We start from the raw sequence: 17,007 nt of genomic DNA, 5'->3' as shown, positions 1-17,007 counted from the left end.
CTTTGCGACAACTGGACAGAGAGCAGAACCATTTAACAGCAGTGATTAATGCCAGAACTTTCAACCTACAAGATGTGGTGAAAGAATCTGAGAAATCACTGCATGATCTCACCAATCTTTTACAAAACTTGTGTATCCAAGCTTACTTGCATCGGTAATGAATGAGCCATTACTGTACAGCCAAGTGTAATAATTTTAATAAATTTCTGTGGATCTGTAACTTTTAATTACAACCAAATAGAAGCCACTTGTGTATTGCTAAATATCACTGCAAATATTTTTAATATTCAAGATTCTTTATTTGCATAAACTTACTTTGGCAGCATATATATTAAAACTGGAATGATGCGGAGAAGATTAGCATGACCTCTGCACAAAGATGACATGCAAATTTGTAGAGCAATTCATATTTTTTCACATGGGAAATTAAATTTAATAAATTGCTGCTGGAAAATATATATCTAAAACAGTATGATGAAACTATTGACTAGACTACACTTAGGGGGTGAATTTTACTGGCCACCGATGTCAGGGGTCATGGTGGGGGGGCCCGTAACATGCCTGCAGGAGAGGCCCGCCCCAGTCCTCGACACCGGGAAGGCCCCGCCCCATATTACCAGTGGCGGCGAGGCCTCATGGCAGCCCTCCCTCCCCCTGCCGCACGGTGACGGGAGCAGGATTTAAATATATAAATAGATGGAAATGAATGAATAAATGATCTACCTGCTGCCGTTGGCCCTCCCACTGCCATATTCTGGTTGGTTGCCGGCACTCCCGCACCTTCGGATCTCTGTTCGAAGGTCCAGGTGGCACACTGGTTGGGAGGGGGGAGCAGGTACGTTTTCAGGGTGGGGTGGGAAAAACTATTGTGATTGGTGGAGGGGATGGTGGGAAGGGGTTGAAGGTGAAAGATAATAAATTTGTGGGGGGGGGGGGAAGGTCGGGATCGCAAGGTAAGTTTTTTTGGGGGCGGGGAGAGAGCAAGTAATAAATTGTTTAGTCATTGGAGGGGTGGGAGAGGGTCTTGAAACTTTCATTAAAGTTTTTACTTCAAATTTAGAATGCCCCTCACTTTAAAAAATCAAATTCAATGTAAGGGCTTGAAGCCCTTTAAAAATGGCGCCTGCGCAGTGGCGTCAGACACCATTGCCGGGTTCGGAGCACCCGCCCCCTCCCACATCATCAAGGTGGGGGGGAGGGGGTGGTTCGTCCTGGCTATGTAAAGGAGAGTGCAGCAGCTCCGCAGAGCAAATCCCGCATGTGCGCCCCGCCATTTTTGAAGCTCGTTGCCGCAGTAATGTTCATCAGGAATGTAGGTACTATGATCACAGGGGGAAATCACAGTATTTGGAAAGTTGGTCTTGGGACCATTTACTCTTGGCAGCAATTTTATGGTGTTCTGTACTTTTGTACTGGAGTGAATTGTGCTTGTGTCCCAGATTTGATGAAATTTTTTTTTAAACTGCCTCAAATACTCATGGTTGAAGTCGCTGTAGATAATACATAACATGACATGCCATGAAGATCAACAGGCACCAAGACATACCTGCAGACCTTGCCACATCAACCAGTCAATGACTGAGGACAACTGTATCAGGTATGTCAGTACAGCTTTGAAGCATCGCTGTTTGTAGCAAGGACATTTGTAGCCAATTGCGAATTAGGTCTGGTGCTGCCAATGATTGGCAAGATCACTGCTGATCTCAACTATTATGCCTCCAGCCCTTTTTTCAGGTAGCACTGCATTATCAATGATTGTACTACTGACACATACATTAATAAGGTAACTGATGTAAAGATCAGCACAGTCAGCCCTTTCATTATCTTTTCCTCGGATATTATGATTTGGCCGCACACTCCTACTTTTCTTGAAGTGCAGGAAATCTCTGATTCCTGGCATGGAGCCATCATAGGGCAGAATCTTTCCATGTTAGTCTCTGCTGCAACGCCGGACCATTTTCAGATTTGGAAGTTGAATCTCTGTACACTGCACCTGGCAGTTACTCTTTACCAAAGCAAACCAATTAACATCTCGCCTCCTGGCTCCCTGACCAATTAGGGAGGGAGGGCAGGCTGACACGTCCATTCTGTCAAAGGAAGGATTTCTAATGAAAGGGATCGTGGCATGTATCAGGAAAGCTCACCAGCACTTGGATTTTTGAGGCTGCAACAACCACAGGAATGGAGAGGAGACATGGGAAGGTTGCCCCCGCCCCACCTCCAGATCTTTCACTCTGACCTGGAGAACCTGCTGAGGGATCTGAGGGGCTGCAGTGAGGTGACCTCTCTAACTAAGCAGGTGTGGATAGAAGTGGTGGAGGAAGTTAGCAGCAGATAAGTGTTCCGTTAAGCCTGGAGACAGTACACAAAGAGGATTAGGACCTCTGGAGGGCATAACAGGTGAATGGCTTAACACTTTCAGTTGCTCAGTCCCATATTCTGACTTGCCCAGCATTCTCTTCACAGCACTCCTCAGAACACACCTTGCAGATGCACTCATTACTCTCTCTGCAGGCACATCACATACCTGTCTAAGCAGACAATACTCACAATCACCCTCATCCCATTGCCCTCTCACATCCATGCCTCATAGTCACTCTCCACAAATGGTGTCCTTCTTTCCTCTGCGCGTAAGCCATTACGAACATTCACACCTCTCTGCTTGCTCTCCTTGCAGCAGGAGAAGAGAGCACACAACTTGGCAAGAGGCAGAGACCCAGAGTGGGAGTAGTGGGGGGGGGGGTAGTTGCAGGGGAGGGGATTGCCATCCAGTGATAGGAACCTGGTCGGCCACTGGCAATGCATGCCCACCTGCTCCACTAGGAAAGAAGGTCTTGTTCCAGGAGGTTGCAGATGTCAGCAGTTGGGACAGGCTCCATTTGAACCATGCTGGGACCAGTGTCCTGGTGATTCGTATAACTAGGGTTGTAGATAGGGCTTTAAACTAATTAGTGGGGGGGAGGGCTCAATTGAAGGGAAGTTTAAAAAATCAAAAAGAAATGAGAGAGCAGGGTAGTGAAGAGGCGAACGGTAATCAAAGTATGACAGGAAGGGGCAGAAAATATAAGCAGAGCAGTGCAGCAGAAATTAGAACCAGAATGAGTAATAATGATAAAAAGTCAAAGCTTAAGGCTCTTTATCTGAATGCACGCAGTATTTGTAACAAGATAGATGAGTTGACAGCACAAACAGAAATGAATGAGTATGACCTGATAGCTATACCAGAGATGTGGTTGCAGTGTGACCAAGACTGGGAACTCATATTCAAGGATATTCGACGTTCTGGAAAAATAGGCAAAAAGGAAAAGGAGGTGGGGTAGCTTTGTTAATAAAGGAAGGTATCAATGTGGGGGTGCAATAGATAATCAATATTGGTGCAATAGATTGTGATGTGGAATCAGTTTGGGTGGAAATAAGGAATAGCAAGGGGAAGAATTCAAGGGTGGAAGTTGTCTATAGGCCCCCGAAGAGTTGCCTCACTGCAGGACAAAATATAAATCGGGAAATAATGGAGCCGTGTAAGAAGGGCGCTACAATTGTCATGGGTGATTTTAATCTGCATAGTGACTGGACAAATCTGATTGGCAGAGCTAACATGGAAGACGAATTGTTACGTAGAGCAATACATTGTAGAACCTACCAGGGAACAGGTATTTTAGATCTAGTAACGTATAATGAGGTAGGATTAATAAGAGATATCATAGTTAAGGAACCTCTAGGGGGTAAAGGCCTACTCGGGTTTGCAAATGAGACCTGACCCGAGCCCGACAGAACCCCATCCGAGCACGAGCCTGACCGGGCCAGAGTCCTTCCATTTTTTCCTGCGCCCGACCCGACCATCAGTTAACTTACTTTCCATTTTTCACTTTGTTCCTTACCTGCACAAGCTTAAAATAACTAACAAAACCACCTTTAAAGTCCAAAAAGTAAATTAACATTACAGTCACTTACCTGAGGTGGTGATAGAGCGTGTCTGATCCGGCCCGACCCGACCCGAGCCCGAATGCCGGACCTGGAAGTGCAACCCGACCCGACCGCGACACATGTCGTCGGGTCCCGTCAGGTTCGGGTCAGGTAGCAGGCCTTTACTAGGGGGTAGCGATCACAACATGGTAGAATTTCAAATTCAGTTTGAGGGCGAGCAACTCAGGTCTCAAACCAGTGTCCTTAACTTAAAGAAGGGCAATTACAGGGGTATGAAGAAAGAGTTGTCTAAATCGGGCCAGGAAAATAGACTAAGGGGAAGGTCAGTGGACGAGCAGTGGCAGACATTTGAGCAGATATTTCATAATGCTCAGCAAAAATTTATCCCAGTCAAAAAGAAGGAATTGATGAGAAGGATGAACCACCCGTGGTTAACAAAGTCAGTCAAGGAGAGTATCTAGTCAAAAACTAAGGCATATAAAGTGGCGAAAACTAGTGGCAGGCCAGAGGATTGGGAATTTTTTAGGACCAGCAGTGGATGACTAAAAAGCTAATAAAGAGGGAGAAAATTGATTATGAAAGTAAATTGGCAGGAAATATAAAAACAAACAGCAAGAGCTTCTACAGGTATATAAAAAGAGAGTAGCTAAAGTGAGCGTGGGACCCTTGGAGCATGCACCTGGAGAATTGATAATGGGGAACAGGGAAGTTGCAGATAATTTAAACCAATATTTTGCATTGGTCTTCACGGTGGAGGACACTATAAACATCCCACAGATATCAGATAAGCAAGAAGCTAATGGGAGGAAAGATCTTGTAACAGTCTCTATCACAAGGGACAAAGCATTTGACAAACTAATGGGACTAAAGGCAGAGAAGTCGCCAGGACCTGATGGCCTACATGCAAGGGATAGTGGAAGCATTGGTTGAAATATTCCAGAACTCACTGGATTCTGGGATGGTCCCAGCGGATTGGAAAACCGCTCATGTGACGCCCCTGTTCAAGAAGGGAGGGTGACAAAAAGCAGGAAATAAAGGCCAGTCAGCCTAACATCAGTTGTTGGGAAAATGCTAGAGTCCATTATTAAGGAAGAACTAGCAGGACATTTAGAAAAGCTAAATACAATCAGAGTCAATATGGTTTTGTGAAAGGGAAATCATGTTTGACAAATTTGATAGAGTTCTTTGAGGATATAACAAGCAGAGTTGATAAAGGGGAACCGGTAGATGTAGTGTATTTAGATTTCCAGAAGGCATTCAATAAGGTGCCACATAAAAGATTATTGCACAAGATAGAAGCTCACGGTATTGGGGGTAATGTATTAGCATGGCTTGAGGACTGGTTAACTCACAGAAGACAGAGAGTCGGGATTAATGGGTCTTTTTCAGGTTGGAAAGACGTAACTAATGGAGTGCCACAAGTATCAGTCCTAGGGCCTCAATTATTTACTATCGATATGAATGACTTGGAGGAGAGGGCAGAGTGTAATATATCCAAAATTGCTGATGATACAAAAATAGGTGGGAGGGCGTGTTGTGATGAGGACACGGAATCTGCAAGGGGATATAGATAGGCTGAGTGAGTGGGAAAAAACTTGGCAGATGGAGTTTAATGTAGGAAAGTGTGAGGTCATGCACTTTGGTAGGAAGAATCAAAAGGCAGACTATTATTTAAATGGGGAGAGACTTCAAAAAAGTGCAGCACAGAAGGATCTGGGTATTCGTGTGCATGAAACACAAAAAGTTAGCATGTAGGTGCAGCAAGTAATTAAGAAGGTAAATGGAATTTTGGCCTTTATTGCGAGGGGGTTAGAGTTTAAAAATAGGGAAGTCTTGTTACAAGTGTACAGGGTGTTGGTAAGGTCGCATCTGGAGTACTGCGCACAGTTTTGGTCCCCATATTTAAGAAGGGATATACTGGCATTGGAGGCAGTTCCAAAGAGATTCACGAGGCTGATTCCTGGGGTGAAGGCATTGACTTATCAAGAATGGCTAAACAGGTTAGGTCTTTATTCATTAGAGTTTAGAAGAATGAGGGATGATCTTATTGAAATGTACATGATTCTGAAGGGGCTTGACAGGGTAGATGTTGAGAAGATGTTTCCAATAGTGGGGGAATCTCAAACTAGGGGACGTAGTTACAGAATAAGGGGACACTCATTTAAAACTGAGATGCGAAGGAATTTCTTCTCTCAGAGGGTAGTGAATGTCTGGAATTCTTGAGCCCAGAGAGTTGTGGAGGCTAGATCACTGAAAGTATTTAAAGAGGAGGTAGATAGATTTTTGAAATATCAGGGAGTTGAGGGCTATGAGAAGCTGGCATGAAAGAGGAGTTGCGGTTTGGGGCAGATCAGCCATGATCTTATCGAATGGCAGGGCAGGCTTGAGGGGCCAAATGGCCTCCTCTTGCTCCTATTTCTTATGTTCTTATGTGAGCCTGAGTCTCCTGAGGCACTGTTGCTCAGACATGTCGAGAGAGCTGATCCTCTGTCTGTAATCCCTGTGTTGGGGTCTCGGCACCTTCTAGCTGGAGTTCGGTGTTGATCCCATCTGCCCTATGGAGAGACGTGGCTGAGGAGAAGGCAGCTGGCGCTGCTGGTGTAGCTCCTGCTGCTGCTGGAGCACATGGCAGTGGTGTGGCCTCTATTCCTGACCCTCACTAGAGCTGGAAGGTAGATCTGCATAAGCTGCTGGCTTGCTGTGCTGAAAGCTGGCAGCCGGAAAGTGCAGTGCCAGTAAGATGAAATGCCTTCCAAGAAGTTGGAAATCACCTGTTAAGCAGTGAAAGCATTCTTTTAGAGGAGAAATGCTTTGAACAGTAGCCTCTCACCTGACCATGGCTGGAACTCTTCAATGTAACTGATCAAAACCTTCCCAGCTTGTTATTTTCATTGAAGAGGTTTTAGCCACTGTTCACTTGCCTCGGTGACTTTGGCATTTGTTGACAGGTGGGGAAACAGGGTTCTTGGCTGGAAAATCCAGGACTAAGGGTTAAAGCATCTCATAACTGGCTTAACAAACTCAACAAGGTCTTAATTACTTGCCCCACAGATTCTCCATTTGACTCCACAAAATTCAGTGTGGTTAATGGCAGTGTGGCAATGGCACATACAAGTCTGGCATAAATGCCAAGGTGACACCACTGCAGATTTTCAAGGTCAAATTCACTAAAAAATACATCAAATTTTAGAAGCAGGGCATGATTCAAATGATAATGGTGGATCCTCATTCTGTCATTATTTTGACAGTTGGGGAGACATAGTGGTAATGTCTCTGGACTAGTAATCCAGAGGCCCAGGCTAATGCTCTGGTGATATGGGTTCGCATTCCATCATGGCAGATGGTGAAATTTGAATTCAATTAATAAAAATCTGGAATTAAAAGCTATCCCAATGATGACCATGAAATCATTGTCGATTGTTGTAAAAACCCACCTGGTTCACTCATGTCCTTTAGGGAAGGAAATCTGCCATCCTTACCTGGTCAGACCCACAGCAATGTGGTTGACTCTGAAATGGCCTAGCAAGCCATTCAGTTCAAGGACAATTCGGAATGGACAATAAATGTTGGCCTAGCCAGCGATGCCCACAGCCCACAAACGAATAAAAAAAAATTAAGGCCACATTTGCTGATCATAGAGAAAAAACCTGGCTATGTTGTGGGAAGCACTGTGTACTCCTGTGCTTTTGGACAGACATCCTGGTCCTGCTGGGATGCAATTTGTGGGTTTGGATAGTTAAGGTAATTAATATCTGCTCCCTGGTGAGCGCAGGGACTGCATGGCTAGTTGGTAGAGAGAGAATCCATCTGAGTCCAACACCTTTTTAAAGGTTGCTGCAGTTATGGGGATAAGGTCAATTCTTGAGCTTGTAATGCTATGCTTCAGTGAAGGCTGACAATGCTTAGAACCTCTGTGACAATTGTATTTTTTAGTAAAAAAGTCCTGAATGCATTGCTGGAGAGATATAGTGCAGGAAGATTACAATATTTGAGACTAGGGAGAAATCTCTCATTCTACCTTATGTGTAGCAAGCAGAGCAGGAGATAGTGATTGCATCGGTTGATCTAGAGAATTAGAACTTGATTTTTTTAAATCACTGAATCTTGATTTCAAATCCAACCCTGACTCTCTCTGTTGACTGTAAAAATTCTGAGTTAAATGAGCTTGGAAAATAGGCTTGAATTCACAGATAAAGCTGTGCATAATTCAGCACTAATTACCATTAAATTGAAAGACTCACTTTAAGGAGTCATGATGGATGATGTAGGAAATGGATTTGAGAGTTCTTCTGCAAACATATCTAATTTTGCACAAGAATTGCTTTGGGAGCTTTGTGAGTGACCAACCGTGGAAGGAACAGACCTCCTCATTTGCCCTAAATTTCCAGGGCAAGAAACACAATCAGTTCTAAAAAACATCCATGACTGCTTGAGAATTACTCTTGCTTAGGCAATTGGTTTTGAAAATCTGAATTCTCCATGGAATTCATGCAGACTGTATCCTGCCTCTGTAGTGCTACTGCCAACCCCAAGGGATTGAACTGCAGACTCAAGACTATATTTTTGTGAACAAATACAAAAGCAAAATACTGTGGATGCTGGAAATCTGAAATGAAAACAGATGCTGCCTGACCTGCATTTTCTGCTTTTATTTGATATTTTTGTGAATGTGTTTTCCAAACATTAGTTTATCGTGGTTCATTGACACCATCAGACATCGATTCAGTCCAGGATGGATTGTCTGAAATATAGGCTGCATTAAAAGTGTTTCAGTTCATTAAAAGATGTAACTTACAAAATTTCTTTCCTCCTTAAATTCCTTTGATGAAAGTTTTCCTCAAGATGAGGGAAGTTAGTCCTGGCAAACATTTTACACTACACAATGTTAGCAGTATATGCTCCAGGACAGATATTGCACTGTTACATACAAAGATTTCTCTGCTTCATTCCAACATTGTGTCTTAACCCCATCCTCAGAAAAGAACTCCAAAAGCACCAATGTGACATTTTACTTTTTCCACACCAGTTATCTTATGCCCTTTCTGAACAAAACTGTCAATTTGATGCTAGTTTTGTGTTGTGCATCATGCTGATTAGGTACTGGGTTGAGTGCACCATAATTACTGAATCATTGTTATTCTTCAGGCATTTACAAATCCTATGAGGACAGCATCCTGCCTAGTTACATGCCCAATTATAGATAAGGAGGTACCTTAAATATTAAAAGGTAGATATTGCTGGACTTGGGGTTCTGAGCTGGCTAATTTCATAAAGCAACCCACAGGCTCTTGCACCAAAAATGCAAAAGCAACAACTACATGCATTTATATAGGGCCTTTAGTGTTTAAAAAAAAGCCCCAAGACGTTTCAAAGAAACATATTCAGATGAATATCAATGCTGAGTCAATTAATGAGATATTAGGAGGGGTGGCTAAAAGCTTGGTCACAGAGAAGAATTTTAAAGACTGTGTTAAAGGAGGAGATGGAGGTGAGAGATAGAAAGGTTTATGGGAGAAACACCAGAGGTTAGGACCTAAATGACTGCAATGGTGGGGTGAAGTCGGTGGTGGTGGTGGTGGTGGTGGAAGGGGGTGGTGGTGGGATACACAATAGGCTAGAGGTGAGGGATTGCAGAGTTTCCATTGGGTTGTTGGACTGGCGAAGGTTATAGAGATAGAAAGTGGCATGACCTTGAAGGGATTCAAACATGAGGATAAGAATTTTAAAATTGAGACTTTAAGGGACTGGGAGGCAATGTAGATCAGTGAGTACAGGGATAATGGTTGAGCGGAACTTTATGTGCAATAGGATATGAGCCGCAGTTTTGGATGAGCTGAAGTTTACGGAGGGAGAAGGGTGGGAAACAAAACCAGGAAATCATTGAAAGAAAAAAAGACATGCATTTATATAGCACAATCCATAAAGGCAAGATGTCCCAAAGCGCTTTACAAAAAAGAAAGAATTTTTTGAAGTGTAGTCACTGTTGCAATATAAGAAACGCAGCAGCCAATTTGTTCTCAGCAATCTCCCAAAAATAGCAATGTGATAAATACCAGATAATCTGTTTTAGTGACATTGAGGAATAAATATTGGCCAGGATGCTGGGATACCTCCCTTGTTCTTCTTCGAAATAGTGCCATGTGATCTTTTATACCCACCTGAGAGGACTGATGGGACCTTAGTTTAATATCTTATGTGAAAAACAGCATCTTCATTACAGGTCGGCTCGTGTCTGCAAAAGAAACCCAACTTGAGCTCGACAAAACCACATTCAACCCTGAGCCCGACCCGGCCCGAGTCCTTCCATTTTTTCCTGCGCCCGACCCGGCCCGGCCATCAGTTAACCTACCTTCCGTTTTTCATTTTATTGCTTATCTGCACAAGCTTAAAATAACTGTAACAAAACCACCTTTCTAGTCCAAAAATTATATTAACAGTGGAGCTACTTACCTGAGGTTGTGATAGAGTGTGTCCGACCTGGCCCTGGAAATGCAACCCGACCCCATCACATGTCATTGGGTTCTTTTGGGCCTCCTTATCTCGAGAGACAATGGATACGCGCCTGGAGGTGGTCAGTGGTTTGTGAAGCAGCGCCTGGAGCCAGCCTTTAATCCCCATCAGTGCAACACTCCCTTAGTACTGCAGTGGAGTGTCAGCCTTGATATTTGTGCTTAAGTCCTGGAGTGGAACTTGAACCCACAACCTTCTAACTCAAAAGCGAGGGTGCTACTAACTGAACCATGACTAACACTTCACATGTTGGAATAATCATATGTACATGGAAAATGCATGGACAAGGCTTTTGGCAGCAGACGGCATGAGGTGGGACAAACACAGATGATGTTATAAGGGCATAGGTTAGAGGCCAGAAGCTCATCTCGGGATTAAATAGGATGCTGAAGTTGCGAACAGTCTGGTTGATACAGTGGCTGGGAAGGGAGATAGAACGGATGGTGAGAATATAATGGTGGCAAGGACCGAAGTCATTGGCATTGGTCTTCCTAATGTTTAACTGGAGGAAATTGCAGATCATCCAGAACTGGTTATCAGACATCCAATGTCTGAGGAACTAGAAGCGACAGTGGTAGAAGCACTGTGAGCAGTAGGATGATATAGTCTTTTTGCCTTTCAGTGGCTTGACCTGTAGTGTTTGATTGATCATGACCATTCTTAAGCCATCACTATCAGTTAACAAGGTAAAGCAAAAGCATACTTTGACAAACGTACAGGGGTAAGGGAACCACAATTTAAAGTTGGAGATTGGGTTTGAATCAAATGACCAAATCACGACCACAAACTTGCTTCATAAGTATCAGGTTCAAAGCAGATTGAACGTTTGCTAGGTACCAACGCTTATCTGTTGGATGACAACGCCAAGTGGAATGCGAGACGTTTGATAGGGAGCAGACCAGGATATTTTTAGGATAGTGGTTATGAGGATATATTTCCTTTTCCAATGAGTGATGTTAATCATCTGCCTTATCAAGCTGATCAAACAGATCCACAACCTCAAATTTGTAAATCTAATCACAGACCTAAGGGACGTTCCTACCTTCAAGACTATTTCTTAGGGGAAACATACAGGTTGAACATAAGAAATAACTAGATGTATATGTGTTTGTTGTTTAGAATACTTAAATTCAAAGATAATGCCTTTAGTCAAAAGGAGGAAAAAGGTAGTATTTGATTGATCTAAGTTTGATTATATTAGTGTGTCCACTTATCTGTGTTCACCATATTTGATTGCTTAAGAATTTGAAACTGAAACTAAAAAGAGACAGACCTAAAAGGTTCTACAAAGCACAGACTATTCTGAAGAAGACATTGTACTGAGATCTTGTAGTACTGAGATATTTTAAAGTGCTGTCAATAAGCTATTTGGTGATTTAATACAAGTGTGATATCTGCATTGCTCTGAGATAAATCAGATATATATATAAGATATTCAGCAATCTGGTGTAAACGTAACACAATTGTTGATTTTCTTATTGCTTTACTGTGTTATGGATTTTATTTTTATGAATTATATGGGCTAGGTTCAAAGGATGACCACTCAAATTGATCAAATGTGAGCTAATTTTTCATCTGTTGCTTTTTAATGATCAAAATTAGTTTCAGAGAAATGTTATCTTCTTGTAGGAATTGTGGTATTGATTGGCTCAAATATCCAAATTACTTTAAAATGTAATAGGTGTTAGTATATGTATATTTTCAGATTACCCAGAAGGAAGAGTATGTGTTTATGCCACAGATTTGTACTTTGTTAGGCTTGTAAAATACTGTAATTAAATATAAATTCCTAGATTCAAGACTTCAAGATTAATTCTCTGCTTTGAAATGCCCAGAGATATAAAACTGCCATAAACAGGGCTCCTGCAGGATCTAGAATGATGTTATACATTCTTTCAACTTGAAACCTATCAAACCATCCCCCACACTCATGATTCATCCCTGATAGTGATATCTGAATGTGGTAGCTAATGGAATTCTAATTCTTTTATTAAGTGCAAACACCATCAGCTAACGGAAATGCATGATGCTGCAGATCCATTTTGATTGAAGAAGCACAGCTCATAACCATGTTGACTAAAAATTGTAAAATTGTGCCAAGCAGCCTCATAGCAATCATTTTTTGACATTCTGAATAGAATTTCTTGGAAATGTTGATTTAAAAATTCTGAACAATAGTATTTAGCAAAATATAAAAATTATGCTGGAACTCAAGCTGAGTACAAGGTTTCTGAGATTGGTTTATCGATGATTAAGAATTTCAGGATAAGTAAAGTGAACAGCAAAAGTGCTTTGAAAATTATCATTTGAATAGAGGTATCTAAAACTGTGGCTCATTACCGATACATCACTGTCATCTCAGAAGTTTGTTGTTCACTATAAGAAAATAGGACATAGCAATCATGCTCATTTCAGGTTCTGGCTTACCTTACAGGATATCTACCGTAAAATCTGGATGATAAAGAACACCACAGGCTCAATTAGACTGCTGCGGGTATTTTCGCAAAGTTCCATTCTCTACAGGATGCATCACCAGCAGCAAGTGGGACAATGCAAATAGGGCGACAGCATAGAATGTGGTTCTAATATTCTGACCCATACTTAATGTTAGCAAGGCTTCATGTCATTATACCCTATTGCTATGGTTTTCACTTTGGCAAAAACTTAAATTTGTACCAATCAAGTGGATCCATTATTTCATTATACCTCAAGAACATAAAACTATATATGAAGGGTGACTCATAGAATAGACTTTGGGGACAAAACCAGAGATTATTCAAGCAAGGTAATTTTTTTCTAAGTACATGCAATAACAGTTTTTCTTGCAAAATTATAATGAACCTAATCTGCCTGCTGCTGTAAATAAACCAGTTCCCTATATCATCATTTGAAAATAAGACAACACCATCCTCAACAGATTATTCATGGCCTTTCAATTGTAATACTGGTCAAATCACTTCTGAGTTTGAAGGGATAACTTCTGTATAATCGATGATCTGGATGCATGTTTCGGTTTCTCCTTCAGTTTGAAAAGCTCAACTACTCAGGCATCCACAAAACTAAAAAAGTCTTGCATCCAACAGCTAGGTTAATGTACATGCCAATACCAATGCATCTTCCCAACCTACTCAAGTACTCAAGCCTGAGCACCACATCAGAGAGCAAAGAGGTTTGTTTTCTCTCTCTCCAACCGACTGCCAGACAATGCAAAAGTAGGACAACCCTGAGCCAAATGGAAACTGAGGTATAACCAGCAAAAATTTCTCTCGATCAGATACATTCCCTCTCACTCCAAATCTTAAGTATGTTAGGTGTATGAGACATATAGGACAGAATTTTAACTGTTGAGGGGAGGTGGGTTTGGGTGTGGGCGGGGGATTAAAGCCCTGAAAAGTAGAGGCAGGTCAGGGACCTGACGTGATCCCGCCCATTTCCATGTTTAACCCAAGCGGGCAACCCCCATGCAGCTGTCAGGTATCTCATTACAATGTGCAAGGATGCTATTATCTCAGGATTTAGCGCAGCATTTTAAAAAATTCTTTCATGGAATGTGGGCTTCACTGACAAGGCCATCATTTATTGCCCATCCCTAATTTCCTTTGAAAACTGAGTGGCTTGCTAGGCCATTTCAAAGGGCAGTTAAGTGTCCACCCCATTGCTGTGGGTCTGGAGTCACAAGTAGCCCAGACCAGGTAAGGACAGCAGATTTCCTTCCCTAAAAGGACATTACTGAACCACATGGGTTTTTATGACTATTGATAGTTTCATGGCACCATTACTGAGACTAGCTTTCAATTCCAGCTGTTATGTTGGGATTTGAACCCATATCCCCAGGATTATTAGTCCAGTGATATTGCCACTACACCACCATCTCTCTTTTGAGGCTGCTAGTACACAGGTTTCCTGTGCTGTCTGCAACTTGCCAGTGTCAACGGGGTGAGATCACAGCAGGGCCTCATTGAATAATGAAGCTGACATGCTGGGATGCCTTTAAGGAGTGAACTTGCAAGGCTTCTGGCCAACCTCAGTGAAAGGCTTGTGCTTGCAGAATTTGTTCTGAGAGCCTGAAGTCACTATTTTGAGGGTCAATTTCAACTTTTGGAAGTACTTTCGACTGCCTTGGATTATACTCACCTTCATTTCAACTTCCTTGCTGTTAGCCTTCACTGTAGCATGGGAGCAACATCTGCAGCAGAAGCCTGGGCCTTTGATGAGGGCAGCTGGAGCAGTGTGATACTAGCAGCAGCAGCACCAGGAGCAACACCAACAGCTGCAGCACCAGGAACAGCAACACCACAACAGCAGCTGCTTCTCCACAGCTACATGCCACTCCACATGACAGACGGAATGTGTAGAGAGGTGTAGCTTGCATGAAGCAATACCCCCAGCACAGGGTATACAGAGGATGAGCTGTCAAAAACCTGGAACTCCCTCCCTAACAGCACTGTGGGTGTACCTACACCAAGTAGACTGCAGCGGTTCAAGAAGTTGGTTCAACATCATCTTCTCAAAGGCAATTAGGTATGTGCAACAAATGCTGGCCTTGTTAGTGATGCTCACATCCCATGAAAGAATAAAAAAATCCTTCATTCTCTCTCCAAGGGTGCACACAGCCTCTGGAAATGCTGACAGAAGAATATATATTTCCTGCTGCTGCTCCACAAGCTCTCTTTTTGTGGATGACACCCAAGGCTCAGCATCTGCATCCAGCTGAGCAGATCTTGGAGTGTCCTGTGCCCTCTGACAGGGACTGTCCACTGCTGTTCTTATCTCCAGCACATGCTCCTGCTTATGTGATGTGCTCCTCACCATGTGACAACCTAACTATTGCTACTGCAATCCACACCGAGGTATGTGTATCTGCGCTGGTGGAGGGGGCGCATGAGTCATGTGATGGTGCATCTTCAGATTGCGTGCACACTTCTGAAGACTCCTCAGGCTGTTCTCTCATCAGCTCCTCCAACACCAATGAAGAACTTGTGGGAGAGCAAATACATTGAGAAAGGGTACAAACTCACCATGGTACATATCAAGACATTTCAGTTACTGGTGACATCAAACCACCATGAGTGACTTTTAAGTGCCAAGAGGCAGTACACACGAACATACGAATTAGGAGCAGGAGTAGGCCACTAGGCTTTCAGGCCTGTCCCGCCATTCAGTACGTTCATGGCTGAACTGAATTCTCCACATTACCACCTACCCCCGATAACCTTCCACCCCCTTGCTTATCAAGAATCTATCTTCCTCTGCCTTAAACTTATTCAAAGACTCTGCTTCCACCGCCATGTGAGGAAGAGAGTTATAAAGACTCAGGCCCCTCAGAGAGAAAAAATTTCTCCTCATCTCTGTCTTAAATTATTTTTAAACAGTGACCCCTGGTTCTAGAATCTCCCACAAAAGGAAGCATCCTTTTCACATCCACCCTGTCAAGACCCCTCAGGATCTTATATGTTTCAATCAAGTCACCTCATACTCTTCTAAATTCCAGCAGATACAAGCCTAGCTTGTCCAATCTTTCCTTGTAAGACAGCACGCCCATTCCAGGTAACGGTCTTAGTAAACCTTCTTTGAACTGCTTCCAATGCATTTACATCCTACCTTAAATAAGGAGACCAATACTGTACACAGTACTCCAGTTGTGGTCTCACCAATGCCCTGTATAGCTGAAGCATAACCTCCCTACTTCTGTATTCAATTCCCCTCGCAATAAATGATAACATTCTATTCGCTTTTCTAATTACATGCTGCACCTGCATACTAACCTTTTGCAATTCATGCACTAGGGCACCCAGATCCCTCTGCATCTCAGAGCTCTGCAATCTCTCACCATTTAGATAATATGCTGCTTTGTTCTTCTTTCTGCCAAAATAGACAACTTAGCATTTTCCCACATTATACTCCATCTGCCACATTTTTGTCCACTCACTTAACCTATTTATATCCTTTGTAGCTCCCTTATGTCCTCTTCACAACCTACTTTCCTCCCCATCTTTGTGTCATCAGCAAATTTAGCAACCATATCTTCAGTCCTTCATCTAAGTTATTTATATAAATTGTAAAAAAGTTGAGGCCTCAGCACAGATCCCTGTGGCACACCACTCATTCCATCTTGCCAATCAGAAAATGACCCATTTATGCCTACTCTCTGTTTCCTGTTAGTTAGCCAATCTTCTATCCATGCCAATATGTTATCCCCGACACCATGAGATTTATTTTCTGCAATAACCTTTGATGTGGCACCTTATCAAATACCTTCTGGACATCTAAGTACAATACATCCACCAGTTCCCCTTCATCCACAGCATGTGTAACTCTCTCAAAGAACTCCAATACATTGGTTAAACATGATTTCCCTTTAACCAAACCATGTTGACTCTGCCTGATTACCTTCAATTTTTCTAAGTGCCCTGCTGTAACGTCTTTAATAATAGCTTCTAACATTTTCCCTAAGACAGATGCTAAGGTAACTGGCCTGTAGTTTCCTGCTTTCTGTCTCCCTCCCTTTTTGAATAAAGGAGTTACATTCACTAGTTTCCAGTCTAGCGGAACCTTCCCTGAATCTAGGGAATT

The 17,007-nt window shown here is 42.6% G+C and overlaps 1 non-coding gene across 1 annotated transcript; it reads left to right on the top strand.

The window, feature by feature from the left end:
- The first annotated feature begins 311 nt into the window (after window positions 1-311).
- LOC137378555 (U6 spliceosomal RNA) lies at window positions 312-415 on the top strand. Its single transcript, XR_010976627.1, has one exon. It is a non-coding gene; the product is annotated as a U6 spliceosomal RNA (small nuclear RNA).
- The last annotated feature ends 16,592 nt before the right edge of the window (window positions 416-17,007 follow it).

This window comes from Heterodontus francisci, chromosome 16 (genome assembly GCF_036365525.1).
Source record: "Heterodontus francisci isolate sHetFra1 chromosome 16, sHetFra1.hap1, whole genome shotgun sequence".
In the NCBI taxonomy this organism is placed as follows: domain Eukaryota; kingdom Metazoa; phylum Chordata; class Chondrichthyes; order Heterodontiformes; family Heterodontidae; genus Heterodontus; species Heterodontus francisci.
Note: the sequence above shows the minus strand (reverse complement) of the source record. Positions and strands in the feature narration are given on the sequence as shown.